At 37.6% G+C, this 13,583-nt stretch overlaps 1 protein-coding gene across 1 annotated transcript in view; it reads right to left on the reverse strand.

The window, feature by feature from the left end:
- Nucleotides 1-13,583, reverse strand: part of LOC119544227 (sodium channel protein type 9 subunit alpha-like) — a 180,494-nt gene that overhangs the window by 44,012 nt on the left and 122,899 nt on the right. The gene's annotated exons all lie outside the window — the stretch shown is intronic.

The following is a 13,583-nucleotide window of genomic DNA, read 5'->3' on the forward strand; positions in this document are numbered from 1 at the left end:
TATCTTCTAAGATGCAATGAAAAGCAAAAATCTGACTTGCCTTCTTGGTGAAGGCAGTCACCACTTTGAAGAAAAACCTTTGATAAAACATCTAAAGAGAGATAGACCTAACAGTGTAATTGAAACCACAATATTGTAAAAAGATAAAATATTTAACCTTGATGTCTGAAAATATTTAAACAACTTTTTACAAAATCAAAAGAATGCAGTGCCTAACAAGCAAACACATTTAAGCCAAAGACGACGGTTTTCAAAACTGAATGCTGAATGGAATAATGGGTGGATGAATAAATGAATGAGTGAATCAGGTGAACAATGTGAATGACTATTCCTTTCCCTGGGGTTTCCTTCTCCACGGTATCACCCAACAAAATTATCTACATCCTCTAGGAGCCGACTCAAGTGCCACCTCCTTTTATGTCCCCTCAACCTTACTCCATGCACCCCCAATGGATTGGTTTACTATTCTGATGTGGAATGTTCCCTGCTCTGGTTTGTGTTTAAATTGTTTATACATCTTTCTTAGGTGCAAACTGTTAGATTGTAAACTTCTCAATGGCAATCAAGGATTGCTTACTACTTAACTTTGAAGTGAATGAAGTTTTAGTGTGGCTTTTTTTTTTCTTTCTAAGCTTTCTATTTTGAAATAAGTTCAAACTTAAAGGACAGTTGCAAAAATAATACAAACCCCATACAAGGAACTGCAACATATCTCTCCACCCACCCCCCACCCAGATATCCAGAGCCACCAGTTGTAACATTTTGCTACCTTTATCATATCATTCTCCCTCCAGCTTCCCACCAGCCTTCCCCTGAATATTTGAGAACAGGTTAAAACATCATACTCCCTGAACATATAATACTTCCATGTATATTTCCTACGAATAAGGATATTCACTGATGTAATCACCTTGATTGTAGTTATTAAGTTCAAGAAATTGAATGCTGATATGAAGTTTACATTCAATATTCCAAGTTTTTCTTATGTCCAAGTAATGCCCTTTAAGACTTTTCTCCTCCTTTTTAGATCCCATCCAGTCAAGTATTGTATTTGATTTCCATTAACTCTTTAGTTTCTCATTCTTTCCTTTTTTTTTTTTTAATCGTGGAAACATATATACAACATAAAGCTTCCAATCCCGATCCCTGCAAGCATACCATTCAGTGGAATTATTCACATTCATGACATTACTGTACCCTCACCACCAGCCATTACTATCACTTTCCATTCACCCCAACAGAAACTCTACACACATTTTGCATTAACTCCTCACTGTCCCTGCTCCCCACCCCTGGTAACCTATGTTGTACTTTCTATCTCAATAAGTATACATACTCTCTGATATTTTCTTTGTGGTAACCATGGCTTAAATTTAACATCCTAACTCTATAACAATCTTGTGCACATCGACACCAACACAACTTGAACAGCATATATGAACTATGTTCCTGTATACCTCTCTGTCCCTTTACCTTTATGTTGTTCTAGCCACAAATTACACATTTATACATTATGAGTCCAAAAACATTGATTTATCATTACATTTTACGCATTTTCCTTTTAGATCCTATAACAAGTAAAAGTGGAGTTACAAATTAAAAATACAATAGTACTGGTATTTATATTTACCCATGTCATTATCTTTACTGGGGATCTTTATTTCTTCATATAGCTACAGTCAATTGTCAAGTGCCCTTTCCTTTCAATCTCTAGACTCCCATTAGTATTTCCTGTAGGGCCAGTCAAGTGGTGACGAACTCTCTCAGCTTTCGTTTATCTTGGAATGTCTTAATCTCTCCTTCATTTCTGAAAGGCTGTTTTGCTGGATCCAGAATTCACGGTTGGTTGCTGATGAGCAATCGGCACTTAATCTTATTGAGGCTCCCTTGTAAGTGACACATTGCTTCTTGTAAGACGAAGAATTCTTACTTCATCTTTGGCATTGACAGTTTGATTATAACATGGTGTTCCGTGGATCTATTTGGGTTTATCTTGTTTATCATTTGTTGAGTGACTCGAACATGCATATTCATGCCTTTTGTTACATTTGGGAAGGTTTCAGCCATTATTTCCTTGAATATTCCCTCTGCCCTTTTCTCTCTTTCTTCTCCTCCTGGTTCTCACAAAATGCATTACTGGTGAACTTGATGGTGTCCCACAAGTTCCCAAGTGTTCCGGTTTGCTAATGATGCCATTATGAAAAATACCAGAAATAGATTAGCTTTTATAAAGGGGGTTTATTTGGCTACAAAGCTACAGTCTGAAGGCCATGAAAATGTCCAAATTAAGACATCAGCACAAGTATACCTTCGCAGAAGGAAGGCCAATGGTGTCTGGAAATCCTCTGTTAGCTGGGAAGGCACGTGGCTGGCATCTGCTTGCCCCTAGGTTGAGTTTCAAAATGGCATTCTACAAAATATCAGTGTCAGCTTTTAATGGCCATCTTCAAAATGTCTGTCTCAGCTGCAGCACTAAGTTCCTTCTGTTTGTCAGCTCTTTTATATGGCTCCAGTGATTTAATTAAGACCCACCCTGAATGGGTGGGGTAACACCTCCATGGAAATTATCCAATCAAATGTCTTGCCCACAGTTGATTGAGTCACATCTTCATGGAAACACTCAAAAGTTTCCAACCTAATCAGCACTAATATGTCAGCCCCCACAAGACTGCATTAAAGAACATGGCATTTTCTGGGGGATATAATATATACAAACTGGCACACCAAGACTCTGTTCACTCTTATTCTTTCTTTCTTCTTTCTGTTCCTCACACTTGGTGATTTCAATAGTCTCATCTCAAGTTCACTGATTCCTTCCTTTGCCAGCTCCAATCTGCTGTTGAACCTCTGTAGGGAATTTTCAATTTCTGTTACTGCGGTCTTCAGCTCTGTTTGGTGCCTTTTCATAATTTCCAGCTCTCTATTGATATTCTTTCTGTGCTCATCTATCATTTTCCTGATTTTCTTTACTTCTTTGTCTATATTTTCCTTGAGATTTTGAACATAATTAGGACCTTTTAAAAAAAATCTTTGCCTGGTATACCCCAGGTCTGATCTTCTTCACTGATGGTTTCTAATGTTTTAATCTTCTCCATTCTCCTTGACCTCCTATTTCTTTGTATGTTTTGTAATATTTTGTCAAAACTTAGACATTTTTGATTTTTTAGTATGTTGTTGCTGGAACTTGGACTCTGAGGCATCTGTTTCTTAACCTTATAAACAGCTAGTGTTATGACCCAGCTTTCCTTGAATGCCAGGAGTTACCAAAGAAAAACAACAAAAAAACACGAAAGCACCTTTCCCAGTCTTCAAAGATTGACCTGTGGGAATGCTCTCTTTCAGGGCTTATACATACAAAGAATCTGGAGAAAAGCTCCAGGCCAAGCATAGGGGTCTGCCTGATCCTTCCAGCAAATGCTTTTTGTCTCTGGCATGGCCTTTGGCCATAGGAGTTCCCATATTTATAAGAAAGGCATGGTGCCTCTTCTCTAGGAAATAGTTTCCTTATGCTCCCAGGTGCTGCACTGTATATCCTACAGCCAGCAATCCCTGGCTCTAGGCAGCCTGACTTGGCTGCTCTCCTCACAGCATTTGAGCTCAGTGAGCTGCCTTCTATATACAGGGCAAGTTCTGGTACAGAGACTCCCTCAGGCCACTAGGCAGACTGGGCCAGACACACATGTTTCCATATATGCATGAGGATTACTCTGCTCCCTCTGGAACCAGAGTAATCTGTACTGGGAGTGCAGACTGACTCTGCCCTGAGCTGGTGGTGGTGGGGGGGAGCAGGAAGCAAGGGCCCTACAATCCTGCATAAGATACAGAATCCCTATTTACCACCGTATTATTAACACCTTGCATTGGTGTGGTATATTTGTTACAATTGATGATAACACATTTTTATAGTTGTAGTATTAACTGAAGTCCATGGTTTAATTTCAGGTTTACTGTTTGTGTAGTGTAGTTCCATAGTTTTTGTTTCTTTCAAATTTTAACTGTTACTATATATACAATCTAACATTTCTCCTTTTAATCATACTCAGATATATATTCCAGTGCTGTAATTTACATTCACAATGTGCTGCTACCATCACCATCATCCACTACTGAAACATTCCCATCACTCCAAATAGGAACCCTGTATATTTTAAGCCTTAACTTCCCATTCCCTGTCCCACCCCTGGTAACCTATGTTCTACTTTCTGACTCTATGAGTGTGCTTATTTGAATTATTTCAAATCAGTGAGATCATACAATATTTCTCCTTTTGCTTCTGGCTTATTTCATTCAACATGATGACTTCAAGGTTAGTCCATGTTTTTGCATGTATCAGGAATTCATTCCTTTATATGGTTATATAATATTCCATTGCATGTATTGTGTTTATCCATTCATTGGTTGATGGACATTTGGGTTGCTTCCTACTGCTTTTAAGTAGCCTTTTTCTTGATTTGGCGCTCATCCTGTTACTTCACTCCCTTAACTATTTTTAGAAACAGGTTTCTGGCAGTCCCTGCTGGTTGTTCAAAGCTTCTGCGGGGACAGAGCACTGATGTATCTCATTCTGTCTTCCTGACTGGGATGGGGCCTAGTACGGCCTTTTTGGGGCCCAATATTTGTAGAGCCCAATATTTTTCCTTCTGGGATCCACACAATGCATATATTTGTGTACTTGACAGTGTCCCACAGGTTCTGTTCCCTTTTCTTCATTCTTTCTTCTTTCTGCTCCTCCGACTGGAATGTATGTGGCAGTATTAAGTGTTCAATGAGCATGATGTGTACAACCTACACTCAAGTGTTTAGAAATTTGACTGATAGACAGACAGACAGAAGGTTGGATGGATAGACATACAGATGGATTGATTGATTGATGGATAGATAGAATGATATGGCAAAAGTGGCAATATATTAAAACTAGTGGATAGATGTGAGTATCTGGGGTGATAGGTGTATGTTGGAGTTCTCTATCTGGAGTTTGTATTATTTTTGTAACTGTCCTGTAAGTGCACAAGTATTCCAAAATTAAAAGTAAAACAAACAAACAAAAAAACAACCTTCTTTCAATTCTTTGGACATTTTCAAGAAGGAATCATCACCACCACCACCGCCGCCACCGCCACATTGGAGGTGTATGTTGGACACTATTAATGCCTTCCAGTGTATCTTATTAACAGAGTCCAGTTTTATCCAGGGTGACAATAAGCCTGGATAGGTTTCCTGTCTCTGCCAAGCTTCCATGTGGTTAGATTAGGGATGGCCGTATCAAAGAGTTCTTCCATAAAAACATAAGCAAAATCCTGCTAAGGATTTCTGGGGAAGTTTTGGCCTTCCTAAAGCATATGTGGCAGGTACCATTTCTGCCTCTTTCCATTTACTTCTCTTTCCTGCTGGGACTTTTATATGAGTCTACAGGTAGAAGAGCCATCTCTGAACACAAGTTTGAAGAAAGAAGAAGAAAGCCACATGCTAAGACTGGCCGAGTGGTGAAACAGATGGAGCCTGGGACACAGATGCTGTTGTTGACTGCCGATCTCTGGACCTCTTTCAATGTGGAAAAACAGAACACTCTATCTAGTTAGGTCGGCGTGTTTGGATTTTCATTGCATGCAGCCTAACAGAATCCTAATTTAAACGTGGGCAAAAACATCAAAATAATACCAAACAGTTGCATGTATGGAAATTCTTCACATGCACTTAAGTAAAACAGATTTATTCAGATAAATAGGGCCTGAAGAAGTGTATTTTAGGGTAACAATAGGTATACTCCCTACCTGTTAATATAGGTTTAATGTTAAAGATAATATAATAAATCAGAGCTATTTAGCACATTGCCCTGAGAGAACACAAGGCTTGAAGGAAACAAAATATTGTGTAGAAGAAGTGACATGAATTAATCCAATGTTTTCCTACGACAACATGAATAGGTCTGCAGACAAATCAGAAGCTCTGAAGTCATTAATCTGGACTTTTTAGTAATGTTTCTTAGTTACAAGTCAGTTTTATCAGAGAGCCAAAGAGAGCTGGATACAACTTAGTATTACCAAGATCCTAAAGGATACCTCAGCAAGGTTGTCATCAGAGGGAAGACTGTACCAGGGAGTACCAGAAGGGCCAAATTTGGTCCAGAGAGGTTTGCCGTATATATTAATAATTTGCATGAATGAATAGAGGGACATAGCTATAAAACTTTAATAAATTTTATACAAATACATATATGTATGCACACATGTATATACATGCTCTATAATATATAAAATAAACATATAATATTGAATAAATGGAAAGGGGAAGGTTCCTTAGTCTTGAGAAAGAATTATAATTTTTGGAATAAAAAACATTCAATAAAGAAACAAATTTAAATACCCAAAATATAAACATTAGGAATCAACCTAATAAATCAGCATTGAGGAGGATCAATAAATGTACAATACTATTACAATAGAAAATCTGATCCTGAGTTTCAACATTACGGGGGTATAACATAAAATTATATTCCTCCCCACTCTCTTGGCTTTCTATGGCAAACAGTATGGTGGTTAGAGCTTGGAGTTCACATTTTAAAAAGACCCCAGACACTTTAGTTACTAACCAGCATTTTTCCTACTCATTTAGAGTCTCAGTCTTCTGTAAATACTGATTACTAATATCTACTTTCCAGGGTAATTGTAAGGAGGAAAATTAGATAATGTATGTGAAAGTGGCTAATGTGTACATTTTTACCTCAGTCTCTTTAGTGCTTTCTTCTTTTCTGCCCACCTCTCGAGTGTTGGAGTTGGTCAAAAGTCCTCTTACTTCCTACGATTCCAGTAGTGTAGCAGATGCAGTGGCGTGCTGCCCAGTTCCTGCCTTCAGGCAAGCCATTCATCAAGAGCAGGGGCTATGGAAGTTTCACAGCTGATCCCTCTGGGAACTGTCATGGCAGAAGGCAGCTGCCTCACCCAAATTTACAACCCCTCCTCTGGAAGGGTGGAGGGATATTCTGGATCCAATGTCTGACTGGTGCAGGGTACAGAGACACAGCCACTTGTTTCAATTCAGGGCTACACCCAAGGGCTATCCCCCTACCAGAGATGACTGTAGGATCTGCTGAGGCCTCTACTGTAATTGCATAGCAATTCAGCATCTCCTTCTACCCAATCCTGTTGCTTCCCTCACTTGTATTAGCCTCAAAACTGTGAGCTAATATATACTCATTGTTTAAGCCAACCCATTGCATGATATTTGCTTAAGCAGCCACTCCCCAGTGAACCTCTACACACAGATTTCTATCTTGGACTTGGTTTTCCAGGAAACCTGACATTAGCCTGACATCCTGTGTGATCCCATGATTAACTTAATTAATATGCACAACTACAACCTATTTGCAACCCTGATTTTTCTTCTTTCCTTCAATCTAAATTTCCAAATGCCTACTATTGTGCAGCTTCACTTGGTTGTCCTGCAAGTAGCTCACAATTAAGATGCTCTCAAATTAAACTCTGTATCTCCGCTACCCTTAAATTATTTCCTCCCCCTGTATGTTTTAATAACATCCCTACCCAGCCAGTCTTCTAAGCCAAAAGCCTGTGAAACACTCATGACATATATCCAGACCCTGAACCCTTATTTTTTAACTTGCAATTGATTCCCTTCTCCCCATCACTCTCTTAGCTTTGGCCCTCATCAGCTATCTCTTGGGTACTTGCAATTGCTTCCCATCCTTTCTGCTTTCTCTCCTGCTGGACTGCATTTTTCTGCCAACAAAATTTTCTTTCAAAGTACAAGTTTGCATATGCATATATATAATAAAACAAGACCCTTAAATATCTTCTTGCTGTTAATTAAAAAGAAACATACTTCAATCTTTTAGTTTGGTAACCAAGCCATTCACTATATGGCTTGTTTCTGTCTGCTAAAATATACAATACAAGCATATTTGCTTTAGTCCATCTTGATAAATAAGTACATTTTTCAAAGAGTGTGGCAGAGAAGAATTTAGGGATTAGATTAAAAACTTCTCTGTAAGCTTTAAGACTGTATGCTACTTTAAAATCATGTAAGACTGTAAAGTTATTAATTATTTTGTGAAATAAAATGGATAAATTTAATGTTTTCCTCTGAACTTAACATACACTCCCAAAATCAACGTTAAAAGTCTTTAAAGTGACTATTTTTTCTGACTATTTTTTCATCATTAAAGTAGAGAAAGAGAAATCTGCAATGGCTGAAATCTAAGAAATAGCTCTCTGAATTTTTTAAAATTCATTTTAAATTTAGTTTTATAGTGCTTACAATTTTGATACTTGGCAAGAGTAAAAAAAAATAACTACCCTTTTAAGAATTTCTTTCAGCCAGATGGTAGTCATATTAAATTACTGTGGCTGTACAAAACCAGGATTTTTTTCCTAAGCAATTCTTAGCACAGAGCCTGGAGGTCTCAACAAATATTTATTGAATGAATGGGTGCATTTCATGCTTGGCTTGAGGCTCATAATGAGGAAGCTTTTCACTGCTAATCTGCCTAGTGTGCGTGGATGGCTGCATTGCACCTCAGGGGCAGGCAGAACTGAGAGCAGCTATCAGTTCAGTCCCTACATTCTGAGAAGCAGTGTCAGGAGTCTTATTTTCATGGTTACACCTGAGATGATAGCGTGTCTTTCTTAATTCCTAGACACAGGCTGTAGCTTCCGGGAAATGTCGATATTCTAATTGCCAATTGTTTCCTCAGAACCATTTAAGATATTTTACTAAACGTTTTATTTCAACTGACCTGTTTGGTCATTTTCAGGTAAGATGTTTTATTATAAAACATTTTGACTTCCTTTATTTATATAAACTCTCTACCAGGAAAACAAAACCTGCCTACCTGACAGCTGATACCAGAAGAGGACAGCAAAGTCTCAGCATCCTATTCTCACTGGGCTGTAAAGGAGTTTTTGGGAGTTGGATGGGTGGAGAGAAAGAGGTGACAAAGGTCAGGGATGCCCTTCCCTCTGTTCAAAATGTAAATTGCTATCCGGGAAACAGGGAACATATATCCCCAACTGCTAGATAAAGAAAATGGTATCTCAGAAACTTGGATCAAACCAAGCCAGGGATGAAGTTAGGTTCCTCTTCCAAGCCAACTGCACCCCCTAGAGTGACCACACAGTACACTGTCGACAGGGTTTCTGAGCTTGCATCCAGACTTAGGCAGAGAGGGTTCAGAGGATAGGGCCCAGAACAGGCATTTGTAACAAGCTCTCTAAGTGTGTCTTTCACACACTAAACCTGTGAACCACTGACTTCCATTATGCTACCTCTCTTAAATTTAACCTGAAGCAAATGACTATTTACAGAGTATGCCTGATTACTCAATTCCATACCCATAATAATAATGAATTGAGCACTTACTTTTCAACAGGCACGTGTCTAAATAGTTACTTAAATCATTTAATCTCTATTACAACTCAATTTTACATATAAGGAAACCAATAAACAAAGAGGCTTTTGAAATTGCCCAAGGTCACAGAGTTAGTAAGTGTCAGAGTTGGGGTTTGAACCAGGTATTTTGCCTTGAAAGTCTGTGAACTTAGCCATACCCCAAGGTAGTGGTTAAGACCTAAACAACCTACTTTCTATTGGGTAATCAAGATTTGCCTCTTTCGCTCATCAGGAAAGTAGCAATCACTATTTCAAAGGATCCCTCATGTGGACAAAGAAGAAAGTTACAAAGGAGGGAAGATATGCAGTTCAAGAATCTGGGAACCCAATTTGGATGGACAGTACCAGCTGAAGATTATAGGAATTAGAACAGCAGAGATTAGCATGGAAGGATAATAGAGACACTTTAGATAAAGAGACTCTGCATTTTTTTAGTAGTACAAAATGGAAAAAGAAAAAGAAAAGTTATACCAGGAACATTTTAATGTCAAGCAGCTAGAGAGACCCTAGAATGACAGGTCTTCACAGTTGGCTACAGCTTAACAACCTCTAAGTTATATAACAAACTCCTTACAGATGTTACACCTTCCTAATTTCTCAATTCTAGTATATAGTGAATATTCAAGATAACACACTTTGGGATGTGCCATGGGAAATTTCATAACAGAAGAGCAAACTCTCAAAGTCCATAATTTTAAGTTAGTGGTGCTAAGTAAGAACCTGAACTCTTAGATAATAATGATGATGATAAATTCAGTAATAAAAGCAGCAGCTACTATTTTTGGAGGGCTTACCAACTCAAATACATGCTAAATGAGTGAGGGAGATTAACTTGTGTGTTCCTTCTAACGACCTATGAGGTAGCCCCAAGGTCTCGTACATTAGATTGTGTAGACCTCAGAAATGGAACAGAAAAATAATGCACACTCTTCTCATGCAGATATGATCATAATGTGAGAAAGAAACTAATGATAACCAAGAATATTAGAATGTTAACATCAAAGGGTTAAGCACTAAATTTTGTGCTTTTTAGGAAGGGTTCATGGGGTAGATGTCAGGGTAACTTTATGGATGGCTCAAAGAATCTATTTCTGTTACCAAATACTTTACAGACTAAGTCACTAAGTAATTATAAAAGACAGCTGGCCACCGTGAAATCACAACCCTCTTCTGGATGCCACAGAGTATGTAAACTTGTCAGAAGCAAGGCTCTGTACTCCAGGAGAGACAAACTGGTTATGAAGCCCCATTAGGAACGCATGTTTCATCCCTCAAATGGACAACAGCAGGGAAAGTGACATGGAAAGAGGACTGAGCTATGAATCACAAGATTGAGAGTCTTGTCATGGCTGCCTTGAACCAGCTTCATAACTGTGGACAAAGTCACTTCTGCTTTCTGAAACTGCTTTCTCAGAAACTGAGGTAATACATGGAAAGATCTGCATTATTCCCTTTCAAATGTTACAATTCAATACATTTCTTAAGAATGAGGCTTTTGTCAGCAGCTAAGGAGAACCATGCAAGGTCAGCCATAAGCTTTGAACCCCATGGACAATGGCAAAACAAACAGGTAAGAAACAGTTCCCCTAAATGTTCCTATAAAGGTCAAGAAGTAACTTCAGAAGCCTTTGGCAGACTGTCTAGCCACTGCAGTGCTGTGACACCTAGAATCCCAGGCTTATTCAGTCTATTGGGCAAACTGGAGTTTTACAACTCTAACCTTGTTAGTATAAAAATGAGTAACAAATATGAAACTGAAGTCAGATTTCTGATCCTCTAAACAGGTATGTAGAATCTGATTTTCTGCCTTTAAGCTGAAACAATCATACTTTTTGAATTTGGGGGAGTATTACTTCTAAGTAAAGTTTAAAAAATATATACAAATAAAGTATTTTATTCCTTTACCATCTTGGAAACAATTTCTTTGGCTACTTAGAGACATATATTCATAATTTATTTAATCATTTATTCACTCCATACAGAAGTATCGAGATTTTTCTATGTACCTGGTACTGTGTTAGGCACTGGTCATATGAAGATACACAAAATGTCTCCCATCCTAGGGAGCTTACAATCTAGTTGGGGGAGACCATGTGTTAGCTACTAAATGCAATGAAGCATTGCAGAGTTTCTGAAGAAAGTGTTTGCAGGGCACAAAAAGAGTGTAAAAGGAAGGAGAGGTTGTCAACTTTTCCTAGAGAGAGGTGGACATGTCAAGAGATGTGTGCAGAATAAAACATTTTCATTTTATTCAACAATATTTACTTGTGTTGTTTTGGATTTAAAGTGGCAAATCACTATAGAAAGGGAATATTGAAACTATACAATAACTCTAATAAAAAATTATTATGGAAACAAAGGATGCAAATGACTAGTTATTCACTGGCATAGATTTCACTGAAAACAGTTCCAACAAAGAACCAGCACCACAAAATTCCACTAGGAAAGAGAAAACTAACAACAAAAGCAAGAAGGCTAGACACCATCTGGGTGTTTCAAGAAGGAAAAGATTGGGTGTTGGAACCTAGAGAGTCCAAACATGTTAATGTAAGACCATAACTATTGCTGAAAAGATTAATGTTACCTTTAGGTTGAATAATAAGGCTTTAGCTTGGAATGCCTTTATACTCCTTTTCATGTATTCAAATCCCACCCACCCATACTTTCATTCCCTTCTGTTCAATTGAATGAATCCTGCATTGGTCTACAATGCTTTTGCCTTCCTTTGAACTCTATAGCATTTATAATATTTTCTACATAAATGAATAATTATATATACATTATATTTATAACACATAATGTAGACATTATTTATATATTGTATAACATATAAAATACTACATATATTATACATATATGAGTGCAGGTTGGTCATGATTATTCCATTTGTACTAATCATTATTTCCAAAATCCACTATAAATTCAAGGAGTGCAGGTCATAATATAGAGTAAAGTAGACAGGAGGTAGTTGATAGACACTTGTCAAATACTTTCAAACACGTGGCCTCAGGAATGGAAAATTACTGTAAAATGCTATCTTGAAACTTTAAAGAGATGCCATAAATAAAATTCATCATTAAAGTCACTTATGGTTATTATATCTCATATTGATAAAAATACAGTTCAAAACATAGTTTGAGTCATTCAAAAAGTATGCCAATGATAATGGGGGAGAGGAAGGATACACAAATGTTCCTTTTCTCCATGAGTTTATAGTATAATTTGATGCATACGATAATTTCACAAATAATTAAAATACAAAGATAAAAATAAATCAAGAAAGAGGCATAAAATTGTGTTGGGTTCAGACTGAGGAGAGAGCATGTCTATTCAGGAAGAAATTAGGAAGGATGTAATGGCTAACTCTTTTGAGCACTTTGAATACTGTCCAAAGCATTTTACATGTTTTAATTCACTCAATCCTTATCCAACCCCTATGGTTTACATGCTAATAATTTTAGGGATGAGGAAGTTGAGTGCTATGTCTTGAAGGATGTTTATAGAATTTTAACTGGAGAAGGAAATCCCAAGCAAAATCATACAGATATAGACTGTATCCCAGAAGGAAATCAGTTTGGCACAGGAGTAGGACATACAAGGGAGTACTAGGAGAAGTGGTTGGTCCAAGGTAGTTGAGCCACAGTGTGAATGCTTTATGTACAGTCCATAAGTCAGGAAATTTTGGGACCACTCACAGATACATCATAGCAGGGGTATGACAAGACTAAGATTGAACCTGTGGGAAATTAATCAAATGAGTGGACTAGAGTAGATGGAAAATGGAAGCAGAGGAGCAAGTTGGGACTGCACTTGAAACGGTTTAGGTGAGAAGCAGAGTGCCCATGCAAAGATGATGAAGAAGAGAGGCAGATTCAATAGACACTGTGGACACTGTTTATGACTTTGCAACTGACAACAAAAAGGGGTGAAGAAAGGAAGGACACAAAGACAACCAACTGCCTTTGAATTTGGCTAAATAAGAAGATTAATCCAATTATTAAGAACCAGTAAGTAAAACTTTGCCAGGTCAACATTCTGTTGTGTAAACTCACATATTAAAAAAGAAACAAACAAAAACTACCCATATGTATGCAGTATTAGAAAGAACTTATCACAACAGAAAATCTTAAATTTTGATTCTGTTCATACTAATACATAATACGAAACACAATGTGTATAAA

The sequence above is a fragment of the Choloepus didactylus genome, chromosome 9, assembly GCF_015220235.1.
Source record: "Choloepus didactylus isolate mChoDid1 chromosome 9, mChoDid1.pri, whole genome shotgun sequence".
Classification (NCBI taxonomy): domain Eukaryota; kingdom Metazoa; phylum Chordata; class Mammalia; order Pilosa; family Megalonychidae; genus Choloepus; species Choloepus didactylus.